Source organism: Lacerta agilis, chromosome 2 (assembly GCF_009819535.1).
Source record: "Lacerta agilis isolate rLacAgi1 chromosome 2, rLacAgi1.pri, whole genome shotgun sequence".
Taxonomy (NCBI): Eukaryota; Metazoa; Chordata; class Lepidosauria; order Squamata; family Lacertidae; genus Lacerta; species Lacerta agilis.
The window spans coordinates 85,039,189-85,051,883 of NC_046313.1; the positions used below are offsets into that span (position 1 = coordinate 85,039,189).

Here is a 12,695-nt window from a genome sequence, read left to right on the forward strand (position 1 = left end):
TTAACTGGGTCCCCACAATATTTTATTCAAGTTGGCATCCTTGCTGGGCAGGAAGTTTCTCTTGGTACTAGTATTGTGGAATTTAGGATATGTAATTAGTGTCAAGACAAACACAAGGCCTTAATCATTTTATCTGTTCCGTTCCTCCTATTCTGTTAATCATACAAAACTGGATGGCTTTGGATTGTAAGTAATAGTGCTATATCTTCCCTGTGGCTCTAGGTGATTTTATTATCTTTTGAATGTTTTTAAATAGCTGTTTTTAACAGTCTTTTATTGATAATCTTAGAGTTTGTTTTTGTTTTTCGTAAACCGCTTAAATATGTTGTTTTTTCACTATCAAGCAGTATAAACATTTTGTGAGATTGTGTGTATGTGTTTCTGTGTGAGACAGTAGACTTAATTAATTCAAAAGCTCAATGGTCACGTAACTGGTAATCCTCATCCTCTGCATCAGATTCTGTTTTCACTTGACTAAGCATGAGTTTGTGGTGTTGATCATAGCACAAGCACTTATTCCTGTGCAAGGAAACACTTTAAGACTGACTTTGAGATGGATCCACATCTTTATAAGAAATGGGGAATCACCCATACCCAGGTTGTTCTTATGACCTCTGAGTTTTACCTAATTGTATCCATGTGTGAGTAATTGGCCTTGCCCTTCCTCTTTTTTTCCCCTTTAGCTGATGGGGGGGGCACTGGGAGAAAGGGGACAGTCCAGTTGTGTGAGTGGAATGCCATTCATGTGACATTGGATTTCTCCCTCTATATTTAAAAACAAAGCTTTACTTTTGGAAATCCCATTTCAGCAAGGAAGCAACTGACAGTGTTTTAGCAAATATTTTTTAATGCTTGTGATCAGATCTCATAGCTTACCAAATGTGCTCTTTGCTGATATCTAAAATAGTAACACTTGACAACTAGGTTAAAATAGTGCTGTTGCTGCAACTGTTGGTTAAAGAGCCCAGAACACTTGGATAATGAAAGTGTTATATATACAGTGAATTCTTTCTTTCCCTGCCTAGGTTTTGCTTTTCTCTGGCAGAACAGAGACTAGGACAGTGAAGGGAAAAAATGATGTGTAAATTGAACGTAATATGACAACATTTCTTTCCTCCGAAGGAGTGCCAAAAGCCCTTAATGACACATGGTTGCATCTAAATACAAATAGCTAAAAACAAATAGCTAAAATGTAAAGAACATTGGAGATGAAATTAGTTGAATATGCACATGTGCACTGAAGCATTGCAATTCTGATATTCTGGTGCTTGCATAACTGACCTCACTTGAACTGGGCTAGACATTTCTAAAAGATTTTTAAAAAGAAATCTGGCTTTCTGTACATAAAAATTCTTACAACTGCTTTTCTTACATGGCAGGTGGTGGTGTATTGCTTGTTTAGAGCTTGAGATCCTGAAGCACAGTAGATAAGTATTTTCTGCAGACAAAAGCATGTCAGGGGTGACTGAGTAATGATTGATCTTATCTCTACTATGGAATTATCAGCAAAAAGTTCATTCACTGTGAGAATGAAGTTACAGGGAACAAGGCAGAGGACCTTCTCAGTAGTGGCACTCACCCTCTGGAATGCCCTCCCATCAGATGTCAAGGAGATAAATAACTATGCAACTTTCAGAAGACATCTGAAGACAGATCTGTACAGCATAGGGTCATTTTTCATGTTGGATGTTTTATTATGCTTTTATATTTGTTGGGAGCTGCCCAGTGTGGTTGGGCCAACCCAGTCAGATGGACTGAGTACAAATTATAAAAATTATCATCATCATCAATTACTCAGGAGCAGCTTCCACAAGGCCCAGTTATTCCCCAACTGTGAACCAAGGTCACTGCAGAGCTATGGTGATTCTTCATGAATAGGGAAATATTCATTGGAGTCCACAAGTCACCACCAGCGATTTAAACCTGTGATTCCCATATGCCTCTCTGACAATTATAAGATAGATTGTCAAATGTTCTATGTGCAGGGCTCACTTGAGATAGCTGAAAATCACTGAGGCCCACCAGTCACAAAATAGTGGTTCAAGGACAGAGTCAGTCACAGAATTTTTCTTTTACATTTTTTACTCCCTACCCCAACAGGCCTTTCAAAAGTATTTTTACCTGTCAATTGCTTTTCTTACTATTCTTTCACACTCAGCTTGTTACCTTATCCTTGATCCCTTCTTCTTTTATATTAACTTCCCCCTCCTATAACATCTTTCTTCTTCTCTCCCCTTATGTTTATTCCCTGATGATCATGATGAATCAAAATAGCACTGGGTAGGCTGTGGCACTGATGCCAGAAGTACCACTTTTACTTATTTAATGGTTAGAACATTTCTATCCATCTTCTGGTCTAAAGATCCAGCAGATAAATTTCCATTTTCTAGAGAGCAGCTATAATCTCAGCAGGTAAAATGCTGAGTGTTTGTTGTGGGGGAGTAAGGGAAAGGAGATTGTTAGCTGCTTTGAGACTCCTTCGGGTAGTGGTAAAGCGGGATATCAAATCCAAACTCCTCCTCCTCTTCTTCTTATTCTGGAAAACATAGATGTTAGTAAGATGGTAGATTTTGTTCTGATTTTCCTTTACTGTACCTTCAGGCCTTAAAATATTGACACTACATGTTGAGTTTTCACAGAATAATAGACACTTCAGACCTTCATTTCTTTTACTTTGGTTCTTGATGCCTGTTTGTACAACTGCTTTATTGTGGCTGAATGTAGGTGAAATCATAGTTCTCAAATCTTTAAACATATGGTGATGTCTGCTTATATTTGTGAAGCAACTTATATTTAACCGTGTCTTCAAATGAAAGATTTATTGCAGCAAGTGTAATCTGGTAGGGAAATGAATGTTCTCGCATAAGCTGCATTACTTGATCACCTGACTACAACCCTTAATGAATACTTATTTCAGGTTCTGTATCCTTCGGCTGAAGGATAGTAGGATCTATATCTTAAGGCTGAGGGTATCAGTTGAAGTTCCTTTGGTAGGTATTTTCCGTCCTACCTTTATTTTAACAGTTAGATGTACTTAGGTTTGAGGGTATGAGATATGTTTAACACCAGAGGTGGGCCTAGTACACTGTGTGTGGATTGGCCCCCACCATGCAACAGGCAAAGGAGAATGCGAATGAGCAAATGCACATTTGTATCCTCTTCTGCAGATGAGTCCAAGGGTCCAAAAATAAACCTGGAGCTACACACAAGTGGTAATAAGATGTGTATTACTACTACTTACAAAGTAGTAATAAGTGTCAGCAGGTGAAGCTTTACTCATAATTTTATTTCCATAGAAAAAGCTTAACAGTATGAATTTCTGCACTGCTCTAGCACCCTAAACCACGGAAAGAACTCAAGCTTCCGGTTATGTTACTCTAGATTAGGGGTGGGGAATCTTTGGCCTTCCAGATGTTGCTGAACTACAACTCCCATCATCCCCAGCAAGAGAGACCAGTGGTTAGGGATGATGAGAATTGTAATTTAGCAACATCTGGAGGACCAGGCCACATGTGTTCACACTTCCTGCTGAACTTTTGTCAGTTAAACATAGGCTAGCAGTACTGCATTGAGGGCAAGAGCAGACATTGTATTGCCGATCAGTCTCAGCTCCGTCTCCCAAAGTTAGTACAGCAGCAGTCGGCTACTTTTCAGGGCTGATGTAACCCACACTTTCTCAATCACAATGCGTCCCCACTCACCCTTAGAATATGGATGTATTAATGATTAGTTTTATTTGTATTTGTATTAGTGGGATAAAATCTATTTTGCATAAAATTAACCCTGTGTCACAAAGATCATGACTTGTGTTTTTGGGTGGGTTATCTTACTGCCCAGTCACAGCTACACTATACTCCTGGATCTCTCCTGTCAATTTTGGGGAGCAGCAATTTCTTTTCTGTCAGTGAAGACAAAAAAGCAGCTTTCAAGTGAATTGGGCAGTCCCCTTGAAATGCACCAGGTCTCCCCTTTTCCGTTGTCTGAATCTTAGAGAGAAAAAATTCTAGAGTGACACATGCACCAAGGAAGACAAAAAATGCTTCAAAATGAAGCCCTTTCCTGTTGAATGGAGAGGGCGCTCATGAGTCATTTTTAAACCATTTTTCAGTTTTTGACCTTGTGTAATTACCTAAATTTCTCACTAGTATTTGCCAGTTACCTCTCTGTGTTTAGTCATTGACTAAGAACACTGAAAGTTGGGAGCAGGCTGAACCTTAGAATGCAGTTGTTTCAAATGTTTTCTGCCCATTTTGCTTTGTAACTTTTTGTTCTGAAGGTGGCTAGAAAAACTTTTCGAAAAACCGAAAACCTCAGAAGCTGAACCTCCACACATCACCAGTCTACAACACTGTCCCCAACTAAAATAAGCTACTGGTTGGAGTGAAGAAGAAAGCTTTTATAATGACATTATTTCTAATCCTCTGCCAAATCTGAAAGCACAATGGTGCTGCACAATGTACTTTTAAAAAAAGTAAATAGATTTAAAAAAATGAAACTATCTATTGTAATGATGAGAGGTGTAAAATCAAGAACCAAGAATCTTTATTTGTACAGAACATTTTCTGTGCCATGATATATGGCTGTGTGTTAGGAGAAGTGATTGCATTGAAATTCTTGCCTGTAGTCTTTCGTATATCTTGCCCATGGAGCTTAGTAGTATGAATTAAATACCCAGAAATGTTATTCACTGCCTTGGTATATTTAGAGATTCTGTAAGTGTGAGATCAGTATTCAGATACATGCAAAGCCAGATAGATGCCTAATAATAATAGCCTAATAATAATAATAATTTATTTATTTATACCCCACTCATCTGGCTGGGTTTCCCCAGCCACTTTGGGAAGCTTATAGCACATAAAAAATTGTAAAACATTAGACATTAAAAGTTTCCCGATACAGGGTTGTGGAATCAATCAGTCAATCAGAACATACACCAATGATGTATGAGAGCAGATGTTTGAGAGCAAGCAGTTAGCATTAATGTGAAATTACACCATATTTTAAGATGGACATGCAATTTGCAAAACAGCACTATGTTGTATGCATGACGAAAACGTGGAAAGGGGTCCAAGTCACAGCACTACAGCATCTGCGCTGCAGTTTGAATCATGCATGTGGTACCAGTCTACGATTACCATTGAGCATGCAGTGCACAGAAGAGATAATTCTTGGAGCACTAGATGAACTACTTTTGAAAGCTCACTGAGGTCCTTTAAATATTAGGCTGATTATGAATCAGTACAGAGCTAACTTGCCCATAGCTAGATAGCAGCACAGATCTGCAAGGTTCAGGGATTCTTTGGAAGAATGCCACACCCAAAGTCATTTATATGAGTTGTTTTACCTTGTTCTACCATATCTTGAAGTATGCTAAGAACGCTGAAATTAATATGTGTGTGCCCCCTATGACATTTGACAATACTTACACTATAAATCTCTTGCTTTGACAGGTCTCAGTTGGTCTGTTTTCTTATCTGTGCAGGGCTGACTTCTCACTATATAAAAGTAACTTTAGTTGCTGAGCATTGTGTTATAAATAGTTGACTGCAAACAACAAACATAAAGAGCGGGATTTAGACAATCTTGCTTCTCTCCTCACCCTGCCATGGCAAGAGCCAGTTAGGTCCCGGTGACCAATATTATTGAGCACATGATACTGGAGAAGGATGATCCCTGATCGTTCTGCTGCCCTAAACTTGAGTGAAAGCTTGCTTTCAACCACCTGGCAGGCAAAGCAGCAGCAAAAGATGGCACACAGCCTCTTGCTAGCTGTGAGCTGAAGATTGTGTTGTCTCCAATCTCAGGGGTTTTTTTAAAGACGGACCATGGGGGTGGGGAGAAGACCCTACCTTTGGAGAAGTGGCAGGTCCTGGTGACAGCAAACCTTTTTACTTGGCACTCATTGTCACCCCAAATTTGTTGACCTGTGGAAACTGAGAAGTGCAGGAGGATGTTGAAAGCAATATATCCCATAGAATCTTAAATACCCTTTTAGAACTTAAACTTTAAAATCTATCTAGATTTTAAATATGCAAGGTAACTTTTAAAAAGTTGCAACATCTTCCTGAAGTGCAAGAACAACAACAACACGACCTACAGTGGTACCTCGGTTTATGAACTTCCCGTATTTTTCCATCTATAAGACGCCCCCATGTATATTTTGAGGGACTCAGATTTAAGAAAATGGGGGGAGATGGCCCAGAGTATAAGACACCCCCTAATTTTTGACATTTTTAAAGGAAAAAATCCTAGTCTTATAAACGGAAAAATACGGTAATCCGTTCCTGAAATCCGTTCTTAAACAAAGGTGTGCTTTCCCTAAGGAGACCTCCCACCACCGGTGCCCTTCCGCCGTTCGGCTTCCGTTCGTAGACCAAGGTAAAGTTCGCAAACCGAAGCACTACTTATGGTTTTGCAGAGTTCGTAAACCGAATAGTTCGTAAACAGGAATGTTCGTAAACCGAGGTACCACTGTACTTAAGCAGAGATTGAGCTTTTGTAAAATTGTTTGTGCTGCTTGGATTATGGCCCTAAATTTGAGGCAGAGTTCCTTTCTAAAACGTTAGAAAATACTGCTTTAGGGGAATTAAACCACTGCTTACAAAGTTATTTGTAGGGCTATGCAAAGTGATATGAGATAGCAACATGATAGGAGCTTGGAGACATTTTTTGGGATGTCTTGACTGCCTAGAACCTGGGAAGATAGTCAGCTCACTTTTTAACATGAAGCTGTCACAAAAAGTAATGAATGCCATCAGGTCCACTCTACTGACATTTTGAACTTAAAATGTTCAGTAGGTATACTCTTTGGTGTCAAAACTGTGGGGAAGCTGCATGGAAGACTAGTGCAGTGATACATGTACTGTTGCCCACTTGACCTTATCAAATATATTTGGAAGTACATGAAGAATATGAACTCAGGATATTTCTTGGCTAACTGACCTGGATACTTGATATTTTGCTTACTCTGCTACGCTGATGGTTCAAGGGGGAGGTGAAGAACAGCATTTGGATTGTTTCTAAAAATGGCTGACTCCCCCACCCCCAACTTGATAATTTGTACTTCTGTTACAGAAATTATTTGTTGGTAAACTTTCCTTCCTCTGCATGGAAGGTAAGAGAATGGTGGAGGAAGGGCAGAGCAATCCACCCCTCTTCCATGAGCCTGCTGGTCACCTATACTTATCAGTTCTGTTAAAACAAGGTGGTTCTGTAAATCTCTGGGTTCTCCCAAGCACACTGAGACCTTTCTCTTATTTATCAGTGGCCCCATCTTGGTTCCAGTTCTGTTGGCACTTGCCACCTCAGTTTGCTATTGGACGGAGTAATGCACAGTAAGTTCTGCATTAGAAGGAGTGATGCATCAAATGCATTAATAATGGAAGGAAGCGAAATTCAGCTGGTAATAGTGATGCAATTTGTGTTCTGTATAACTTGCATGTTTGTCATCTTACGTTAACAATGCACTTGGTTTAATTAAAAAGGTATATTTAAACTATTTTTACCCTAGCCTGATATAGGATGCTATACCAGAAGTATGAAAATGGAGTACATACCTTACTGAGAAACTTACTTTGGAGGCAGGTATTTTGTTTTTTAGTTTCCTTAAACTTCAAAGCGTGCTTGCTCCAGTTCTTTAAGTGACATAAAATCTGCTGAGTAAACCTAGATTAATTTTTTATGTGTGCCAACTGTAATTCTGAATGGAATAAAAGTTTTCTTCAGAAAAGCTGTTGTTAAGATTCCTATACTAGGTACTGGTTATGAAAGGTGGACATCAAATTTATTGATTCTTTCTTTACCAGTTGCAAGTTCTTGTGGCTTCCAGTTGCCTTACTGTGATGAAAAAACCAGGGTCCTGTAGTTGGCATAGTTTCTTTAGCCATCACCTGTTTTGTACTGCTGGATGCAAAAACTATTCTCTCTCATCTATATACAGTAAAATTAATCAGACCACATTTCTGCTTTTGAGTTGTGGTTGAAATGGTTTGCTAGCTGCCTCATGGCTGCATATGTCAGTGCTATCTTTCTTCCACATCACAGGTAGGAAATTGCTCTAAAATAGAGTATTGATCAACTTTTTTTATAAGAAGACTGGAGCCAACTGTTCTCAAGGGAACACATGAACAGAACAGCATTAATCTGAAACAAGTAGTTAACCTGCCCATAGGCAATCTTCATGATTTTTATAAACCAGTACCTATCTCCTGGACGCGGGTGGCACTGTGCGTTAAACCACAGAGCCTAGGGCTTCCTGATCAGAAGGTTGGCGGTTCGAATCCCCGCAATGGGGTGAGCTCCCGTTGCTCGGTCCCAGCTCCTGCCAACCTAGCAGTTCGAAAGCATGTCATAGTGCAAGTAGATAAATAGGTACTGCTCCAGCGGGAAGGTAAACAGCGTTTCCGTGCTCTGCTATGGCTCACCAGAAGCGGCTTTGTCATGCTGGCCACATGACCTGGAAGCTGTACGCCAGCTCCCTTGGCCAGTAACATGAGATGAGTGCCGCAACCCCAGAGTCGGACATGACTGGACCTAATGGTCAGGGGTCCCTTCACCTTTACCTATCTCCTAGGCATCAACTTTTCATACACAGTTTTCTGTGTGGGTGGGTGCGTGCACGCACGCACGCACAGAGGGGGAAAGAACAGAAAAATCATAAATGAACTTGACCAAGTATTTGAACAATTACTGAAATAAGTGTAGCCTCTAGCTATTGAATCTTACAATTCCTCCTGACGTTCTGGTTGCCTCTGGCCAGAATACCAAAGTGGCAGCACTTGAGTGACACAACCAGAGGAATCTGTTTTCCAGCAGTTGCATAAGTATGCAGGGTTCCTCTTCCCCCCTCTCTGCAGGGTTCAGTGGCATTAGCTACGGTAGTTGGAGGAATGGGGGTGCAGGTGGCAAAATCATATAGGCAGCTTGCCTATAATTCTTCTGTGGTAACTTTATTTTGAAATGCTATGAGGCATTATTCTGCTAATTGCAGCATTAGGATTATCAAGATTGTTCCAAAGCCACAAGTGTCTCTGACAGTTCTCACAGCAGCCTACTGTCCTGCCAAGGGGCAGGGTTCTTTTGGAGTCTGCATCCAATGAACACACCAATGGAAGAAGAACAAATATGCTTTTATTTCTAGATACAATCAGCAGCAGACAAATGTAGCATACCTGATAAAAGCCCAAGCACAATCTCCCCTTCTGCCGCTCGGGGCCCCAAAGGAGCGGCGAGAGAGACCCCCACGCCAAGAAACCCACAGCACTCGGTACCTGGTCTGTGGCGAGCTGGGCTAGAATGATCCTCATGGTCCCTTCCAACTCTACAGTTCTATGATTCTATAAAAATAAATGTTAAATGCTCACTTTGTTCTGTTGTACTCATATGCCCATTCACCACTTAAGTAGCTTGCTAACTTCTGGTTACTTAACTTCTGGCTACATGTGTGTCTCTCCCCCATCCCCAACATATCAATTGCATGTGGTGTGTGCCAGTGTTACATTAAGGATCCCACAAATCTGGAAGGAGAATGCACAGTGTACAAGATATAATGAACATTAGTTATCGGAGCAGCTAGTGATAGGACTAAATTGAAATGCAGCAAGGACACTGGTGTCAACACATCCTTATTTTGATATTTTGGTTCTAGTAGGTAAGAGTTTTCATATGCAGATCATCTGAATGGCAACTTATTCTGTCCACAGTAGTTAGTTAAATATTTCTCATTCTAAGTTCGATTCTAAGTTGTTCATTCACGTAAAGGAAAAAGTGACTCCTGCCAATTCTTCCATCTCCAGGCCCCCTACATCATATTCTGCACCATTCCCAAGGGTCTTCTAAACAGGAGCAATCTTTCATTTTCAGGGGGTGTAGGGAGCTGCAGAGGGGAGGAGGAGAAGAATCCTTGTTCCATGTATGTGAACTTTGTTTCATTCATGGGAAGAAAATTAGGATTCAAGCCAAAATGCAAGAATCTGAATTAGAGATCCCTGTGTAAGAGGTGCTTTGACATATGCTGCTTCAATTACTTCTTGCAGATTAAAATTTGTATATGGGATAGTTGTGTGCCTTCCAGCTTTTGATGCTTTTATGAAACATTTTTGAAGCTTAACCCTTCGGCTTGATGGGCCTTCTCTGCAATTTGAATTCTCTTTTCCTGCTCTAGTATTTCTAATGCTAAAAATAATAAACTATAGTGTGGACTCCAATGAAGTCTATGCAGAGTGCTCACATAATGGGGCCTGCTTCCTCTCCAGTCTCCCCCCATGTGCCTATAAAATCTGCTCTGAGGGACCCAGAGCTGCTGATTTAGGTAGGAGAAGGGGAAGTCCTACTGCTTTAGAAGCAGTCTTCTCATGTAACTTTGGTGTTTTGTTTTGTTTTTGTAAAAAACTGAAAATTAAAAGAATAATAATTAAAGAGTGAAAGGTATCTTATTTATTTTTGGCAGAAAAGCCTTTCAGTGAAGCTTAATCCACTGTTGCAAACCTATCCCTGAATAGCTTTGAGCATGTGGAAAGTTCAGCTTGCAAATATTCAAGAGTTTTCACTGACTGTGGCAAATTCCCAGCAAGTTCTTTGTCTGCAGAGACAGAATAGGGGCATGGCTGTGTAAGCTGAAGTTTAGCAGAATGTGCAGGTGCACAGAAGTCATCACATTTTTCTACTCCTTCTTTGTTGCCTTTTAGTAATGCTGAGACCAACCATAACTAGGGGCATATTATTACAGTGTTGGACTTAAAATAACCTCAGTAAGTCACATTCTCTTGATATGTATGCTTCTGTTCTAAGTTTTGTCTATCTTTTCCTCCCCCAAGCTGCTGTTTGACAGAGGAGCCCCACCGGCCAGTCATGTTTAAGGATAAGTGGTGGAGGTAAGTACCTTTTCCTCCCTATATTTAAGTAGTGTCTTGGCATCTGAGTTGCAATAGCTGTGTTAAGTCTCGCCTGAAAGGATGCTAGAATAGTTCTGTAATGTTTGCAAACACGTATGTCCACTAACTGGATATGTGGTGTTTTGCAGCTTGTTTCATCTTCTGCATTAGGTAGCACTTTTGCTGTTTTTTTCTAAAACCGGTAGTACATGAGTTCCAGTGAAAGTTGTCCATGTAATAAACTTGGAGACTTGGCCATTGCCGTAGTAGAATATTTCAAAGCAATTTAGTGAACATACAGAAATATTTTTTATGGAGAATTTCAAGGGTAAGGGGCAAACCAGCAAATGTTTGGGAGCATGAGAAAAGTTCTGACGACACACAGTAGAAAGAAAAAGGGGGAAAATGGCTTTACTTGCCACTTGGTTCATTAACCACAAATGCAGTGCATTTTCTGACAACATGTAGTGACTCTTGAAATAGCTGCATGGTGAGATCCCCATAGGCAAAGCAATGAATGACAAGGGCTGTTAGATTGGCTGCAGAATCTATGCAGCCTTCCCTAGCAAGATGGAATTTCACAAAACTCTAATCTGTGGTGCTACAGGGAGGTCTTTACCAAGCCAATAAAATATTCATCTAGGTCATTTTAGATTATCTTTGGCCTATCTGTAGTCCATTCTCATTAGCAAATGTTTATCATATTAAAACATTTCCCCAGAATCATGGTGGACAAATCTGCCTGCTTTTTAAAAATGAGATTTTGAGGAGTCTGTTCAGCCTGAAGGAATCTGACTCGGCAGGGTTTTGAACTTGTTTTGTTATTACTAAAAATTCCACCTCTGGCATTCTCCATCGATAATGCAGTTCCCCTGGGTAGTTTGATGGCTAATTCCACAAATTGGAGTGAGCCTGTAGAGAGTGCTTATGATATTATACCATAGAAATTGGTCTGTAATCCCATTCTTTGTATGTTTCAGATGTATGATATAGTTAATGCATATGTGTGATCCACTTTAATTGCAACAAATCTGAGTTTCTCTGCAGTTACTCATCCTATTGTACCCACTTTATAATGGATTGGGGGCTTGTGGGGGTACTAGGCGTATCTAGCTTGGAGTTGTGAATTTTATAGAGAAACTTCCTTTTAAGAATTGGAGGTCATTTCTATCTATTCAAATAAATGGGATGAAATTCTGTATCTGGAATCTTTTTTCTTTCTGTGTATCACATGACTGTGGTCACATTCAGATTATCAAATATTGGCTTTATAAGGCAAGATATGCATGAGCTTCAGGCACTCACAGCTGCTTTGCTCCTCCCTTTGGATAAGTAGCGAAACAAGTCAGGAAGCTGCAGCTAACCATAACATCCTGTTGTATCTGATGTGAGAACTAGTTTTTTTATTAGATTTGTATAACAGCCCATCAGTAAATATTCCCATGGTGGCTTTCAACAATTTGGATCCAGGATACCCCAAGAATCACCCCGAACCCTTATATTCCAGCTCAGTCACTGAGATCATCTGCAGAAACTCCTTTACTTGTTCCCTGAGTTGGTGAGGCTTCTTTGGCAACAATGAGAAACAGAACCTTCAGTTTCATTGGCCCAGTCCTGTGGAACACCCTGTCAATAGAGAGGTACAGTGGGCGCCTTCTGTGCCAACTTTAAAAAACCTGCTTAAAACTTTTCTATTCCACCAGGCCTATGCAGGCAATTAAGAGTACACCCCCCCCCCCACACACAATGGTCTGTTGATGTTTGTTTTTAACTTTTTATGATTTTATTGTGTGGTTTTATGTTTTTATAATGTTGTAAACCACT

General features: G+C 40.1%; 1 protein-coding gene across 3 annotated transcripts in view; it reads left to right on the forward strand.

Moving 5' to 3' along the window:
• Positions 1-12,695, forward strand: part of TMCC1 (transmembrane and coiled-coil domain family 1) — a 106,458-nt gene that overhangs the window by 10,382 nt on the left and 83,381 nt on the right. For all 3 annotated transcript variants that reach the window (XM_033141122.1, XM_033141121.1, XM_033141123.1), the window contains exon 2: positions 10,815-10,871. The gene's annotated coding sequence lies outside the window, so the exon portion shown is untranslated. The remainder of the gene's footprint in view (positions 1-10,814; positions 10,872-12,695) is intronic.